This window comes from Orycteropus afer, unplaced genomic scaffold (genome assembly GCF_000298275.1).
Source record: "Orycteropus afer afer isolate SDZICR_OR568_19922 unplaced genomic scaffold, OryAfe1.0 scaffold00502, whole genome shotgun sequence".
Classification (NCBI taxonomy): Eukaryota; Metazoa; Chordata; class Mammalia; order Tubulidentata; family Orycteropodidae; genus Orycteropus; species Orycteropus afer.
Genome location: NW_006922089.1, coordinates 1,683,847 through 1,689,239, shown reverse-complemented (window position 1 = coordinate 1,689,239; position 5,393 = coordinate 1,683,847). Strand labels below are relative to the sequence as shown.

The 5,393-nt window shown below is 50.9% G+C and overlaps 1 protein-coding gene across 1 annotated transcript in view; it reads left to right on the top strand.

Moving 5' to 3' along the window:
* DGCR2 (DiGeorge syndrome critical region gene 2) overlaps positions 1 to 5,393 on the top strand; it is a 113,965-nt gene that overhangs the window by 28,811 nt on the left and 79,761 nt on the right. The gene's annotated exons all lie outside the window — the stretch shown is intronic.

The following is a 5,393-nucleotide window of genomic DNA, read 5'->3' as shown; positions in this document are numbered from 1 at the left end:
CGTCAGCGGGGCGTGCCTTCCCAAGGCCCTCCTCCGTCAGCGGGGCGTGCCTTCCCAAGGCCCTCCTCCGTCAGCGGGGCGTGCCTTCCCAAGGCGGGCGGAGGCCTGGACTGGCAGTCCTAGCTGCCTGGGAAGGTCTGCAGGCCTGATCGCCCCATTTCTTTTTGCTTAAATACGTCCCAGACATAGGCAGGTACCAGAAGTTACAGGGGGGCAGGGCTGGGAGTGTGAGGCAGGAGAGCTGCCGAGGAGCCCGGAGGAAGCAGGACCGACCCTGATTTGCACGACGTCATTGTTGGCCCCAGGTGCCTCTCTGGCCTCCTCCAGGCCTGGCTTTGGATGTAGGTACCCTTTGACACTCAGCTAGCCTTATGAAGAGAGTGTTATTTTAGACCCACGTGCTACTGAAAGAGGTCACTTTATAAATTACGGTGCACCTAAGGCAAGCCGTGGTGTTTGCAGTTGCCTCACGTGCTTGTGAAAGTTGGACAGTGAATAGGGAAGAGTGAAGAAGAGTTGTATTTTTGAGTTGTGGTATTGGCAGAGAAAACTGAAAGTACCATGGACTGCCCAAAAAACAAACCAACCAGTCCTGGAACACTTGCAGTTGGAATGCTCCTTGGAAGCAAGAATGGTCAGACTTGACCTCACCTACTTTGATCACGTGGTCACAGGGGACCAGTCCCTGGAGAAGGATGTCATTCTTGGTAAGGTGGAGGGTCAGCAACAAGCAGGAAGAGCCTCAACGAGATGGGCTGACACAGAGGATTGTGCGGCTGGCACACGACTGGGCGGTGTTTTGTTGCGTTAGGGTCGCCATGAGTTGGAGCTGATTCGTGGCGCGTAACACCGACCAGTGCTGAACCCTTCTGCCCTCGTGGACTAGCAGCCTCCCATGAGAGGGCTTTGCCTGGCGTATGGGGGTGTACGGAGTTGTCACAGATCTAAAGGGTTGGCTTTCCACCTGGTTCTGCCAAAGCACCCGTGAGAAAGAGCACACCCAGTGAGTAACAGTGTTCCCTACAGCTGCAGTCTCAGTTTGGGCTAGGGTGGAAGGCATAATGGCTTGCTTGCAAGTGAGTGTGGTGTAGTGAATTACTCGGTGTGGCTTCTCCAGCCACAGTCTTTATAACTCCCACTGGAGTACTGGGTGGGACCATGCAAATAAGGTGTGTAGAACTCTGATGTTGGGACTGCTTAGTTCTGTCACTCTGCCAGGCTCAGAATGAGCCTTTCTAGAGGCAGAGGGGGCTCTCACTGCCAGCAAGAGAGAAGAGCTGGAGGCGAGGTGGAGCGCGTCCTTGGACCCGAGCTCCCTGCACTGGACCTCCTTGGCAGAGACGCCCCAGTAGGGAGACACCCAGTTGAGAGAGCTGCCCTGGCAGAGAGATGGCCGCAGTGGAACCAGGAGACAGAGTGGTGGGCTTTCTGGCCCATGGAGCGAGAAAGCTGAGTGCCTTTGGGCAGGGGGCTTGCTGGTGGAGTGGGGTGCACCTAGGCGTACCTATCGGCAGAGCTAAAAGAGCTTTGTAACATTTGCTCAAGCAGGGCAGAGGCCAGGCCAAGGGCCAGAGAGGCGTGTCTGAGGGCATAGCAGAGGAGAGACTGTTCTGATCAAAGAATTGTATCCTGAGCATGTTCTTGAACTTGGAATTGTAGCCTGTTACTTCCCTGATAAACCCCATAATTGGGAGTATTTGTGAGCTCTGTGTGGCCACTGCAACAAATTATTGAACCCAGCAAAGAAGTAGTGAATGCCGTGGGAGGGACGATTGGCATCAGAATTTGTAAAAGGCTGGAGAGTGGTGGCATGTCTGGCCTCATCGGAATCAGCCTTGGGCTGCTGATGGTGATTCTGTCTTCCTCTTGTGAAGTGAGACGAGGTCAGTATTGGAGGAAAACAAGGTCCTTACACACTGTCACGAAGATCACAACAGATTGAAGTGGGAAGCAGAAAGTTCATTGTGTGTTGATCCCCAAGGAGGCAGAGAGACTTGTTTCTCTGAGACGGCTGTCACCCCGCAGCAGAGGGGTGAGCATAATTACACAGGGGACGGGAAGGGGCTTGGCGATCCCTTGGACGGCCAGGAATGGCTTTGTTCTTCTCTTTCTGGTTTGGTCAGAACTTGTGTGTGTGTGTGTGTGTGTGTGTGTGTGTCTGCCCTGTTGTCCCAGAAACCCGTCGCAGGAGTGAGTGTCCCCTTGTGTTTCCACCGCACAGCCCAGGGCAAAGCTGACTTAGTAGAAGCTGAGTAGCGTCATCTTTCCAGGATCGTCTTGCTTCATAGGTTACAGTCCTCAGCCGAAACCAGTGGTGGGAGAGGGTTATGCATGGAAGAATGTATCATTGAAAGTAACAAACCTGAAGAACTCAGAGGCTGGCTATTCTACTTACTTAAAAGAAAGCAAAAGGGAGGGGAAATAGCCAGTTAGTTAGTCCCGACCACGAATGTCGACTTGAATCGTGTCGGCTGTCTGTTCTGTAATTTTCGGGCCCCTTCGGCCTCCCATGCAGCCTCCCACAGTTAGGAGATGTCGCCTCCATGCCCTTTTTGCAGTATTTGTGTGTGTATGAGACACACGCACACACTCCCACGTTCCCAATAATTTGTTTCACACCCTAGGGTTTCCGACAGAGCCCCTAAGAGGAAGGAAGGGGTGTTTCAGCCGCAGCTTGAGGATCACGGACGTGAGCTCTTCAGCACAGCATTCATGTTCCTTCACAGTCTGCTGTAGGTGATTCGTTTACTCCTTGACCAAACTGAAGTATCATTCCTTCCCCTTAACAGCTCCCCTGGGTGGTTTCCTGTGCCACTCTGTGAATCACTGACGAGCTGCGTGGTTGGTTTGTGCTGTTCTCTTTCCCTGGACTTCTCTTGTTCTGTTTCTGCATGTGTAAGCCATGCCCGCCCTTCACGGCTTGGCTCAGACGCTTCCACGGCACGATGGCATCTCGGCCTCCCCGGTCATAGCTTGCCTCCACCAGCACCTGAATGTGTCCCTTTCTTACAGCATCTGCCACTGTCTGTCCTTCGTACCGTTACCTGTACCCATGCTTCATCTTTCCTTCTAGACGGTGTGTTCCCTAGGACAGGAGATGTCTCCCCTTCCCCACTGGACCTGGCTTGGGACCGAGGTCCTTTCCAGCATTCAGTAAATAGAAGGTGCTGTGTGGTTCCTATAAGCCAAGTGCTGAAGGAAGAGGGATGAATTCTAACCAAAGGGGTCAGGTAGGGTGTGAAGTAGGAGGTGACATTCGAGCTTGGGATCTTTCTTTTTTTGGGGGAAAAAGGAGGTTCCAAAATAGTAAGTTGTTGTTCGGTGCTGTCAAGTCAAGTCTGACTCATAGCGACCCTATATACACAACAGAATGAAACCCTGCCTGGTCCTGCGTCAGCCTCCCAATCTGCTGAGCCCATCGTTGTAGCCACTGTGTCAGTCCATCTCGTTGAGGGCCCTCTCCTTTCTCGCTGACCCTCCACTTTACCAGGCATGACATCCTTCTCCAGGAATGGTCCCTTCTGACAACGTGACCAGAGTAGGTGAGACGAAACCTGGCCGTTCTCGCTTCCTAGGAGCACTCTAGGAGTTCTGGTGGCGTAATGCCTAAGGCATCTGACTGCTAACCTGAAGGCTGGCGGTTCAAACCCACCAACGACTCCTCAGAAGGAAGGTCGGGCAATCTACTTCTGTAGCGATACTGCCTTGGCAACCCAAGGAGGGGTCACTGTGAGTCAGATCCGACTTGACGGCAGTGGGTTTGTTTTTTGTTTAGGAGCACTCTGGCTGTGCTTCTTCCAGGACGGATCTGTTTGTTCTTCTGGAAGTCCATGGTGTTTTTATTATTCTTCACCAAGAGCACAATTCAGAGGCATCAGCTCTTCTTCGGTCTTCCTTATTCAGTGTACAGCTTTCACATGCATATGAGGCGATTGAAAATACCAGGGCTTGGATAAGGCACATGTTAGTCTTCAAAGTGACATCTTTGCTTTTCAATACTTTAAAGAGGTCTTTTGCAGCCGATTTGCCCAGTACCATACGACATCTGATTTCCTGACTGCTGCTTTCATGGGTGTTGATTGTGGATCCAAGTAAAATGAAATCCCTGACAACTTCAGTCTTTTCTCCAGCTATCTTGATGTTGCTAACTAGTAAGTAGAGGCGGTCTCATTGGACTTGATTTACTTGTAAAAAGGACAGCTTTGTAGCGGCCCGTCCTAATCCTGCCTTGGGTCTCCTTTCGTTGGATGTGCGTGTATTGGTTGGAGTGTCAGCTTTTCCAAGTGAGATTTTGAGTGATGGCAGCCCAGCCAGGAGCCTCTAGGACACTCTGGTCATTCCTTGTGTCTGAGTGAGCAAGTGAACATATTCTCAGGATGCAGACATGTTGAGGTTGGTCAGCCTGGCGAGGACCAAGGGATCATGACTGGAAGCCTCTCCAGTTGACTGATAGAGTAAGACCTTCTCTCTAGTCTCTTGGAAAATTTTCTGAAGGGAGAACCAAATGGTTCTTGGCTTGCTTACTTGCTGTTGTCCAAGTGCTTTGTGGTTTAGCTTTTAAGGTTGTGTGTAGTAACTATCATGTTGTGCCTAAGCCATTTGACTGGTAACCAGAAGATTGGCAGTTCAAACCCACTAGCTGCTTCATGGAAGGAAGACAAGGCAATCTACTTCTGTAAAGATTTCCTGCTTCAGAAACCCATTGGGGGTTGCTATGAGTCAAAATCAACTTGATGGCAGTGGGTTTGGTTTTGGTTTTGGCTTGTAAATATTGAAAACAGTAGTAATCACACTCGTGGCTGTCATCTCAATCTCTCCACGCACCGTGGACTTGTGAAGGCAGGAACAGGCCAGATTCCTCCGCTGCTTCATGGCCTGGCGCTTGGGTGTTGGCTCAAAGTTACAAAGCTTGCCATATTTTCTCCCCAGACAGAAAATGAAATCTGTCATGCAGAGCTGAAAGTTATGAGTGAGCGGCGTGCCCCAGAACCACAGTACTGAGGGCATGATGACGGGAGGGGCCCATCAGAGGCACCGAGGCATGCTGGGCCTGGGTGTCATGAAGGAGGAAGGGGAGGCCACAGACCTGTTAGGTCTCCCCGCTCACACATGGTTTCCCCGATTCATAGTGTTATGTCTGTCTTCATAGTGTAGTGCTGTGTCACCGTCTGGATGGGTCAAACAGATTGATTTCTGATTGTTCATAAGTTTTGATTAATTTTCAGAAATTTAAATTATAAAAATATCTAGAGGTTAATGTGATACTTATTTTCTTGCTTGCCTGAATTAGTAATGCTGGTGGGGAGGAGGGTGAAGGGTTAGCTCCAAAAGTTGTGGCCTAAACATGTGTTGTGTTGCTGTTGTTTGCCGTCGAGTCGGCCCCGACTCATAGC